General features: G+C 37.4%; 1 long non-coding RNA gene across 1 annotated transcript; it reads left to right on the forward strand.

The window, feature by feature from the left end:
- Positions 1-7,402: 7,402 nt before the first annotated feature.
- LOC139187985 (uncharacterized) lies at positions 7,403-9,610 on the forward strand. Its single transcript, XR_011571040.1, has 3 exons — positions 7,403-7,944; positions 8,564-8,621; positions 9,384-9,610. It is a non-coding gene; the product is annotated as an uncharacterized lncRNA (long non-coding RNA).
- The last annotated feature ends 2,851 nt before the right edge of the window (positions 9,611-12,461 follow it).

A 12,461-nucleotide genomic window follows, 5' to 3' on the forward strand; every position in this document is an offset into this window, starting at 1 on the left:
AATAAACTCTTAAGTATTAGTAAATCTATTGTTTTGATGGGATACACATTCTACGAAACTAGTTTCAATGATCCAACCGTCAAACATGTTTGTATATACTTCGAAATCACATACGCCAAAAATTGCAAAAAACAAACATTCAAAAATCAAGTAATGAGACAAAACTTTTCGACGGTTATAAACGAAAAATCACGATTTAACGGTTATTAATTTTGATAATTTTTTACAGCTACACTCCTTGACCCTATATAAATACAATGAATGAATTCGATCTTCAATTTAAAATATTTACACTAGTGGATACCACAAAATCTTATGTTATACTTAATCAAAATATGAATAAACTCTTAAGTGTTAGTGAATCTATTGTTTTGATGAGATACACATTTTTCGAACCTAGTTTCAACGATCCAACCGTCAAACTTGTTTGTATATGCTTCGAGATCGCATACGCCAAACATTGCAAAAAACAAACATTCAGAGATCAAGTAACGGGACACACTTTTCGACGGTTATAAACGAAAAATCACGATTTAACGGCTATTTTAACTCCGATTTTGATGATTTTTTACAATTACACTCCTTGACCCTATATGAATACAATGAATGAATTCGATCTTCAATTTAAAATATTTACACTAGTGGATACCACAAAATCTTATGTTATACTTGATGAAAGTATGAATAAACTCTCAAGTGTTAGTGAATCTATTGTTTTGATGTGATACGCATTCTACGAAACTAGTTTCAACGATCCAACCGTCAAACATGTTTGTATATACTTCGAGATCGCATACACCAAAAATTGCAAAAAAACAAACATTCAGAGATCAATTAACAGGGTAAAACTTTTTGACGATTATAAACGAAAAATCACGATTTAACGGTTATTTTAACTCTGATTTTGAAATTGTTTTATAGCTACACTCCTTGACCCTATATGAATACAATGAATGAATTCGATCTTCAATTTAAAATATTTACACTAGTGGATACTACAAAATCTTATATTATACTTAGCGAAAATATGAATAAACTCTTAAGTGTTAGTGAATCTATTGTTTTGATGAGATACGCATTTTGCGAAACTAGTTTCAACGATCCAACCGTAAACTTGTTTGTATATGGTTCGAGATAGCATCAGCAAAAAATTACAAAAAAAAAAATTCACAGATCAAGTAACGAGACAAAACTTTCCGACGGTTATAAACGAAAAATCACGATTTAACGGTTATTTTAACTCCGATTTTGATGATTTTTTACAGCTATACTCATTGACCCTATATGAATACAATGAATGAATTCGATCTTCAATTTAAAATATTTACACTAGTGGATACCACAAAATCTTATGTTATACTTGATGAAAGTATGAATAAACTCTGAAGTGTTAGTGAATCTATTGTTTTGATGGGATACACATTCTTCGAAACTAGTTTCAACGATCCAACCGTCAAACAAGTTTGTATATACTTCGAGATCACATACGCCAAAAATTGCCAAAAACAAACATTCAAAGATCAAGTAATGAGGCAAAACTTTTGGACGGTTATAAACGAAAAATCACGATTTAACGGTTATTTTAACTCCAATTTTGATAATTTTTTACAGCTACACTTCTTGACCCTATATAAATACAATGAATGAATTCGATCTTCAATTTAAAATATTTACACTAGTGGATACCACAAAATCTTATGTTATACTTAATCAAAATATGAATAAACTCTTAAGTGTTAGTGAATCTATTGTTTTGATGAGATACGCATTTTTCGAAACTAGTTTCAACGATCCAACCGTCAAACTTGTTTGTATATGCTTCGAGATCGCATACGCCAAAAATTGCAAAAAACAAACGTTCAGAGATCAAGTAACGGGACAAACTTTTCGACGGTTATAAACGAAAAATCACGATTTAACGGTTATTTTAACTCCGATTTTGATGATTTTTTACATCTACACTCTTTGACCCTATATGAATACAATGAATGAATTCGATCTTCAATTTAAAATATTTACACTAGTGGATACCACAAAATCTTATGTTATACTTGATGAAAGTATGAATAAACTCTCAAGTGTTAGTGAATCTATTGTTTTGATGGGATACGCATTCTACGAAACTAGTTTCAACGATCCAACCGTCAAACATGTTTGTATATACTTCGAGATCGCATACGCCAAAAATTGCAAAAAAAAAACAAACATTCAGAGATCAAGTAACAGGACAAAAAATTTTGACGGTTATAAACGAAAAATCACGATTTAACGGTTATTTTAACTCCGATTTTGAATTTTTTTTACAGCTACACTCCTTGACCCTATATGAATACAATGAATGAATTCAATCTTCAATTTAAAATATTTACACTAGTGGATACTACAAAATCTTATGTTATACTTAGTGAAAATATGAATGAACTCTTAAGTGTTAGTAAATCTATTGTTTTGATGAGATACGCATTTTGCGAAACTAGTTTCAACGATCCAACCGTAAACTTGTTTGTATATGCTTCGAGATCGCATATGCCAAAAATTGCAAAAAACAAACATTCAAATATCAAGTAATGAGACAAAACTTTTCGACGGTTGTAAACGAAAAATCACGATTTAACGGTTATTTTAACTCCGATTTTGATGATTTTTTACAACTACACTCCTTGACCCTATATAAATACAATGAATGAATTCGATCTTCAATTTAAAATATTTACACTAGTGGATACCACAAAATCTTATGTTATACTTGATGAAAGTATGAATAAACTCTTAAGTGTTAGTGAATCTATTGTTTTGATGGGATACGCATTCTACGAAACTAGTTTCAACGATCCAACCGTCAAACATGTTTGTATATACTTCGAGATTGCATATGCCAAAAATTGCAAAAAACAAACATTCAGAGATCAAGTAATGAGACAAAACTTTTAGACGGTTATAAACGAAAAATCACGATTCAACGGTTTTTTTAACTCCGATTTTGATGATTTTTTACAGCTACACTCCTTGACCCTATATGAATACAATGAATGAATTTGATCTTCAATTTAAAATATTTACACTAGTGGATACCACAAAATCTAATAAAAGTAAGAATAAAATTTTAAGTGTTAGTGAATCTATTGTTTTGATGGGATACACATTCTACGAAACTAGTTTCAACGATCTAACCGTCATACTTGTTTGTATATGTTTCGAGATCGCATACGCCAAAAATTGCAAAAAACAAACATTTAAAGATTAAGTAACGGGACAAAACTTTTCGACGGTTATAAACGAAAAATCACAATTTAACAGTTATTTTAACTCCGATTTTGATGATTTTTTACAATTACACTCCTTGACCCTATATGAATACAATGATTGAATTCGATCTTCAATTTAAAATATTTATACTAATGGATACCACAAAATCTTATGTTATACTTAATGAAAGTACGAATAAACACACTAATGGGTCACCTTCATTAAGCTTTGAGTTCCATTGACAAGGTTTAAACTTTTGAGAAAGGCTTCACAACCTTGAAAACAAAAACGCTTTCATTTTGCATATCCTTGCACATTTAATATTTGTAATAGATTAGTAGTGTATGGATGTATTTTTTATGAGGCTATTATTTTCGAGTGTAGATGTAGTACTTAAGCGACAAATGTGTTTTAATGTTTTGAAGTAATATTTATGTGACAATGTGTGGTATGTACAAATTTAAGAAATTTTTTTTTTCTTAACGGGTCATAACTGGTCGGGTCACTTTACCCGTTGGGTAAAGTGACCCGACCTGTTAAGGACCCGTTAAGATAACAGGTATGACACGACACGACCCGTTAAGATAACAGGTGTTACACGAAAACGACACAAACACGACTGACACGACCCGTTTGCCAGGCCTAATGAGGTACCACCACATCAGTGGGTTCTGGTAGCAGCTTGTAATTTTAAAGCTGATGCCTCCATTTGGATGCGTGGTTTCGAGCAGCGCTACGGCCGAGATAACTGGGGTCTCTTCGTCGACTTACTACTTCAACAATTTGGAGGAGGTGATCGAGCAAATATCGAATCCCAACTCACTCATATTTAACAGAGAGGCTCAGTGGACGATTACACAGCTGAGTTTACCAAACTCTCTTGTCGAGTCATTGATTGGACTGAGAACCAACTCAAACATGTTTTTCTTGGTGGCCTACGTGACGACATCCGTCACGACGTACTAGCCCTTGAACCTGAATCCCTTTATCAAGCACAGAAACTAGCCAAAATTTTTTAAACAAAAAACCAAGCCAAACGCTCATTTTGTCCTAGCTTTTCTCGCCAACTCCAGTCCTCATCTTCTACTCGACCCCCCTTCCCCACCACTACCTTCCCAAACAGCGCCCCTACTCCACCACCCCATAACCCTAATGCCCCCTTCAAACGCCTAACCACTGCTGAGGTTCAAGAAAAAATACGGAAGAATGAGTGTTTTCATTGCACAGAACCCCATTTTCCTGGCCACAAATGCAAAACCCCCATGATTGTGTTGCTAGACGTTGACAATGTGGATGATAACACTGAGTTCCATGATTGCATTTCGGAGGCAGAGACCCCTACTGACCCACCTTGCCATATGTTGGAGTTATTCACCATCACGAGCTGCAATATGGGCCACCCTATGCGTTTGAATGGCACAATTGACTCCACACTTATCAGAGTCTTAATTGACTCAGGAGCCGCTTGCAATCTACTGCGGGTTGACATAACACAACAGTTGGGATTGCCTGTTGAACACATCACCCCTGTGCCATTTACAACAGTATCACATAACCGCATTTCTGCAAACATGAGAGCCCACAATGTGACCATCAAGCTCCAAGAATACACCCTGACTGGATCATTTCTTTTATTAAACATCCCTGGATATGATTTAATATTGGGAACAGAATGGCTGGAATCTCTCGACTATATAGGTTGGCATTTCCAACACAAAACAATGTTATTCGCTGTGCAAGGCATTACCTACCCTACAGGGCCTCACTACAGCCCAACCAACAGTTCATCTTTGCCAATCAGCCCAATATACCAATTCCTCTACCCCACCATCACTCAAACCCAACTTCCCCACCGACAACCCACTTCCACCACCGCCCACCTACCCTACCGACACCCACATATCACTTCCACCTAATACTCATCCTGCAATTGCCTCACTTTTGTCAAAGTATTGCAACCTTTTCACTCTTCCCATCGGCCTACCACCACCGTGCCAAATCGATCACAAGATTCCCTTGCTTCCCAATACCAATCCCATAAATGTTCGCCTTTATCGCTACCCACATTCACAGAAAGCAGAAATTGAACGACAAGTGCAAGAGTTGCTTAATTCCGGTGTCATTCCTCACCTGTTCTCTTGGTAAAAAAGAAAGACGAGTCATGCGCATTTGTATTTATTACAGGGCCCTTAATTCTGCCACCATCAAGGATCGTTTCCCCATACCTGTGGTAGATGAATTACTAGATGAGCTACACGGTGCAGCCATTTTTTCCAAGCTCGACCTTCGTTCCGGCTATCACCAGATACATATGTGCCCATATGACATTGCCAAGACGACCTTTCGTACCCATGACGGACACTTTGAATTCCTGGTAATGCCGTTTGGCCTCTCCAATGCCCCATCTACTTTTCAAGCACTAATGAATTCAATTTTTCGTCCGTACTTACGTCAGTTTGTTTTAGTTTTTTTTTATGATATACTAGTGTATAGTCCTTCTTTGAACACTCACCTCTCCCATTTGGAGCTTGTTTTTCAAATCCTATCAACACACAGTTGTCAGTGGAATCTTGAGGATTCAAATTGGATCTTCAAAATTTCCAACGAGTTCACAACTGGAATCTCAAGGTTTTGTTGTTGAAAGCGACTGACATCACCGAAGATGACAGCTGCAGGTTGTCGATGATCTGCAAGACGGTGCAGATAGTGGTGTGATTTGACTTTGGGCTTTGTAGACGGCAGCCCAATTTTGTAGTCGTCGTTCTTGAGGCTTGTTGCTGAGCACTGTAGGCTTGGCCCCACGGCTTGGTTCAAATGGTGGTGCTTCAGGCCGCTACTCAACAATATTTTTCCCTTTTTTTCTTTTTCCATTTTTTTATTATTTAGGGTTTTCAGAACCCCAAAAATTAATAAAAAAAATCATGCTTCTATTTTATTTAGATTCTTTGACTCACAAATTCCACATAGTGAATTTATAATTGTGTTGTGCATGAACATATGTATATATTGACAAATATATGAACATATACAATATATATCGGAAGGAAAATATAAATGTAGGGGGTTCATGCATAATGGGGAATGTTTTCATGCTTTATGGTTGTTTCAAATATCTTAATTTATTTTAAAAGAACCTGATTGATAGAAAACAACTAAGCTTTTGAATTTGTAGAAGATCCTTATCGGAAAGCCGGAATTACATATCCAATGCGTTATATCACGTTCAACAAAAAACACAAATTAAATTGAATCAATAGTATGCAGATTAATTCAAAATAATAAATTAATCATAAAAAGAATGATTAAAGCGTAATACTCACATGATTGAATAACAAACTCTTTTTAGCATAGCGTCAAGAGCGTGCTAATAACGTGTTGTAGGCCTAATTTACTAAATCATATAAAGGACAAAGAGAGGGGGTGTGGCAATAGTAGAGAGAGAGATGTGTAATTGTGAGGTGTTGTTCTATTCCACCTCATTGTGCCTTTATTTATAGTAGTAAGGAAGGTTAATTTCTTACTCTAATAGGATTACAACTCTAATAGGATATTATCTAATCTAAGAGATATGGTAGAATCCCATAAAGATATCTTAGATATGTTAAGATTTACACAATCACATTCCTAATCTAATAGGATTGCAACAAAATCACATTAAAAACAAAAATATCAATAACTTAAAAATACCAAACACATTAAAAATTATAATAATTAATTTACAAGTGTGAAAAAAATATGCAAATGCTCGTGATTGCATCCTCTATACTTTGTGTGACAGCCCGTCCCTAATTTTAAGAATTTTTAAAGTTTTAATAAAGGATTTTACAAAAATGCCCTTTGAGGCACGCACATCATTCGAGGTTAATCGTTGTGTCGTGCCATCTAAGATTTGTTTTCTTGACATATCCTCGTAGTACTCGTCGTTACGGACGCGTGGGCGCAGACGGTTCGTGATTTGGAGTTATATCGAAGAAGTTATTAACGTTTGAAATTTGGAATTTTAAGGAATTATAATTTTAGTAAAATATAGAAATTCTTTTATGAAAATGGACGGCCCAGATTTAATGATGAATGAAATGGATGGTTGGGATGAGGGAAAAGTTTTGTGTGTGTATGTATGGGAAGCCGTCGGGAAAGGAAGGGAAAAACAGAAAGAAAAAAAAAATGGGGATTGGGCAAGGCTGCCCAGTCTGGAGCTGAGAGATGAAGCCGTATGGGAAGGAGAGGGAGAAAGATGAGTGACGAATCAGGAAGAGAGCAGGAGGGAAAGGAGGAAGAAAGGAAAGGAGGGGATCGGTCGGGTCCTGGCGACCCGCGCACCCAACCCACGCGACCCGGAGGGAAGTCCGGCCAAATTTGACCATTTTTCAGGCGATTTGGACCTAGTTTTCACTTGGTATCGCCATGGCATCATCCCAGCTTCCCTTTCCCTTCGAGTTTGATGGTCTTTGGTCTCGATTTCGTGACAAAAGTCCATGTCGAGCCCGAGGGCACCCACGATGGAATCCGCCAATTCTGAAGCAATTTCTTCCAATTGACACTACTCATACACTTCCCTTGAGGCTTAGAACATTGCCCAATCGTTGGTTGGAGCGGCGGAGTTGGATTGAAGTCGAATTGAAGACCACCCATTTCTAGGGTTCTTCACGGTTTTGGTGAAATTGAAGCACTTCCAGGCCAAATTGGCCTTGGTCTCAGGTATGAAAGTTGTTCTACTCATTGAGATCTTCAAATCTGAAAATTTTGGTAATTTTTGGAAATAGTTGAATTTTCCGGCGAGGCGGGGGCGGCCAACCGCCACCCGCGGCGGCCCGCGCGGCGGCGCGTGGCCAATGGCCCGCCAATGTCATTATTAGCTTGTGATTAAGGTTCTAGGTTCTGTTTTGATAATTGATGGACGTAAATTGAATAATTGAACCTAAGTTGGTTACGATTCGTGGTTAGGTGAAAATGTGAATTGACGATCCGACCGTTGGATCGTCATCAAACTTTGATACGTTGTAATATGTAATATTTGAGGATTATAGGAACTTACGGATTGGGAATCCGATTTACGGATCTTCCGGAATTGAAGTTGTAAGTTCATAAAATAGAATGTTAACCGTCACTTAGTTTTGGAAATTGACGGAGATCCGACCGTTGGATGGTAATGAAATTTTAGGATGTTGTCCTAGAGGTATATTGTGGACCTCTGGAAGTTACGGATTTGAAATCTGAATTGCAGATCATCCGGATCGAACTACGTAGTGACGTGTCTTATATAAGTTATGTATTCTATCGGCAAAATTTCTGAGGTTGGATTTGATTGTTGTTCTAGGCGCTAATCGTCATGACGCCTTGATGTACGGTGCTAGGGAGTTGTGGGCGAACTCCAGGTGAGTGGGCAGTTTTGTTTTCGTATTACCTATATACTATTGTTTTTCCCAGAAAAATGCTTTTATGCGAAATTATGTTTTGAAAATGCCATGCATAGAATTATTTGGAAAATGTGAATTTCATATGAGTTATATGATTGATATATGATGCATACATGTTGCATGGTGCTGTGGAGGCACAGGTAAGTCAGGTGAGTTCGTTTATTCATTGAATTGTTGTTGTTGAGATGTTTGAGCTCATAATCTGCACCCTAGGTGTTAGTGCTTATATTATTCACCACACCGCACGCTCGCCTTGGATCCAAGTAGGTGGATGTCGTACAGACCATGTGAGGGTTCCGACATGCCAGTCGTACAGACCATTAGAGGGGTTCCGACTGGTGGGTGACCTTAGATATGCGCGCTGATGATATGATGAGAGAAGCACTAGAGCGTATTTTACACCTTTCATCGTATAGACTACCTTACGTAGTTCCGAGTGATGTGCAGAGTAGGGCCGTATAGGTCACTGTGGTGACTCCGGCTTAGTGAGATATTGAGCTATTGAACTAATCGTATAGGACCAACTGCAGGGTCTCCGATTGATTCCTTATTTCACCTGATTTATATTTTGATTTATGGCATGGCATGTTTTTCTTGAAAAATGTTAAAGATTTGGGATTCAAGCTTTGAGATTTCATATGGTTAGAAATGTTTTAAATGAAAAGTTTTCGAAAAACTTTGTTTTACTGACCCACTCAATTTTGTTTTGCGCCCCTCCAGGTTCAAGTTAGCAGAGCTTTGGTGGCCACGAGGAATCCAACGGTGTTCTGACAGAATTCACAAAAGTAGGACTCACCCTCGGGTGTGTTATCTTAGTAATTGGAAATTTTTTAAAGCTTCCGAACTGTGTAAATGGTTACGTCACTCTCACGTGACGGCCAGCACGCCCTCCTTCGGGACGGGGTGTGTCAGTTGGTATCAGAGCCTAGGTTGCAATTCTGGACATCTTGATAATTTCCTAGTGTCTTCTGTCAGAACTATACCGCCTCGTAGCGAGCCACGTAGTTCGGATGAGCCTAATTTCCCTGATATAGTAGTTTGGGGGGAAACTATTGCCATTGTGATTCAGTCTATTATCTAAAGGGACCTTTTGAGACTGGTTATAAGTTAAATTTGAATCCCTTTAGGGATATGAAGGACCTAAGGGAGCAGATTGATGGCTTAATCAATTGGGAAAAGGCGTTTCAGATTATGCAAGGTTAAGGGAATTTTCCTCCCGATAGGTAGGTCGAGATGATTACCTAGTTTTTGAGTGATGAATCTGCATTTTGATGGAGATAGGAATGTTATCCGACGATATCGGAAGGACAACTGTTTGGAAGTTGTTTAAAGAATTGTTTAAGAAAAGTTCATTCCCCCGGCATATTGTGATGGTAGTAAACAAGAAATTGCAAATGTGAGACAAGGAAAATGACGACGGATGAATATTATAGAAAGTTTACAGACTTGCCTTGTTTCCATTCTGATGTTGTTAATTCGGTCGAGGTGTTATGTCGTTTTTGGCTGGATAATAAGAAAAAGTTGCGTTCTTTGGCGACCACTATCCATTGTACTTTTTACCAAGAGTTTACGAGATGTTGTTGGGCTTTGAAGACTTTGAGAATATGATCAGCGAGAGTAAAGAGGAATAAGAAAGGAATGAGAATCAGAATAAGACGATAAAGTTAAAGATTCGTCATATCAAAGACCTCGGAGGACTCAGAGCTTCAAAGGAAGTGAAATTAGAGCTAATTTTCCCAGCTTAGGTTTTACTGCCACTGGTCAGAGGCGAAGTGATAGATTTACTAGTGATCCCAGATTTCTGAGACAAGATGACTCTGGTAGAGGAAATGTATATTTGTGTCAAGCTAGATTGCTATGGGGAATCAGTTAATTTTTGTCGACCTGGATGACCAGAGGTTACTTTTGGGGGTAAGTAAAGTGGAGTGAGTTATGCCATTATTCCTGTTGAGAGAGCAAAGAAGAATGTTATCAAAAGGTTGCCAAGATATTGAGTTCATATGGTGCTAAATGATGTTGATCCTAATAGTATGGAAGATGTAAAGATGGTTAGACATTTTCTTGGTGTATTCCCAGATGCCTTACCTAGATTGCCGCCAGGCAGAGATGTGGGTTTTATTATTGAATTGTTTTTAGGTACAAATCCTATGTTAGAGATTGGTTCAGGTTGAGTTAAAAGTTCCATTTAACTTATTATATCACATTGGAAAAGCTCCGGTTTATTTGTGAGGAAGAAAATGGACATTAAGGCTAGGCATTGATATTAGGTAATTGAATCGGGTAACGATTGAGAGCTGTTATCCATTGTTGTGTATTGATGATTATTTGATCAGCTCTGAGGCGCCTGGGTACTTTCTGAGATTGACTTGAGGTCTGAATGATATTAGTTGAAGATTAACAGTGAGGATGTTCATAAGACTGAATCCAGGACTCGTTATGGTCATTTCAAGTTGGGAGGCCATACGGAGTGACGAATGCACCTGCTACTTTTATGAGTTTGCTGAAGGAAGTATTCCAGTGATATCTGGACCGGGTTGTTATTGTTTGCCATTGACGAGATTGATAAGATTAGAGCAGTGCATGCTAGATATTTAAAGTTGGTGTTGCAAAGATTGAGGGAACGTTGATGTATGCTAAGTTTAGCAAATGCTAATGTTGGATAAATTAATTATATCTACTTAAGGTATTCAAATGGATTCTTAAAAGAGTAGCAACGATTGAGAATTTGGAACAATTGCGAACTGTGACTGAGGTTCAGAGTTTTCTCGGATTAGCAGGATATTATCGATAGTTCGTCCAAGATTTTAATTATTGCTTTGCCCTTGGCGAGATTGATGAGAAAAGAGGTTAAGTTTGAGTGGGATAAAAAAAAATTGTGAGTAGAGCTTCAGCAAGTAAAGTATTCCCTCACTCATGCATCTGTTTTCGCACTCCCAGACGATAGTGGTAATTATGTGGTCTATAATAATACTTCTTTGAATGTACTTGGATGCGTGTTGATGCAACATGGTAGGATGATTGCCTATGCTTCATGGCCATTGGGATCTCATAAGATGAATTACCCTAATTATAATTTGGAATTAGCAGCTATCATATTTGCTTTGAAGATTTGGAGACATTGTCTTTATGGGAAGAAAAGTGCATGCTTGTTACAAATCAAAAGAGTACCCAATATCTGTTTATTCAGAGGTATCTTAATCTTAGGCAACAAAGGTGGAATGAGTTGCTTAGTGACTATGATTGTGTGACGAGGGTGGTCAAGCTAATGTTGTGGCTGATGCATTTAATAGGAAGACCCCAGTGAGAATTAATACTTGGTACGCTTGCTATGTTCATCTTCTTGTGGATTTGAAATCTACTGGAGTAAAGTTGAGTATCAAAAATCGAGAAGAAGCCTTACTTGCTAATTTCTAAGTTGGACCCATTTGGTAGATCGTACTCGATACTCGAGCGTTTGACGAAGAAATTCAAGAATTTATTTAAAGCAAGGAATAACGGGAAAAAGAAGGACCTTAGAGTTAGAGAATCAGATGGCAAGCCTATGCAAAAGAACAAAGTGTTTATGCCTAATGGTGTGGAATTAAAGAAAGCAATTTTGACGATGTACATTATTCCACTTCTACAATGCATCCCAAAAGTACTAAGATTTATCATACCATTCGTTCATGTACTATTGACGGGTATGAAAAGAGGAATGGCGAAGTATGTTAGTAGGCGTATCATCAGTCATCAGGTTAAAGCAGAAAGAAATAAGTCTTTTGGATTAATGTAGTCATTTCCCATTCCACGGCGGAAATG

The sequence above is a fragment of the Malus domestica genome, chromosome 09 (genome assembly GCF_042453785.1).
Source record: "Malus domestica chromosome 09, GDT2T_hap1".
NCBI lineage: Eukaryota > Viridiplantae > Streptophyta > Magnoliopsida > Rosales > Rosaceae > Malus > Malus domestica.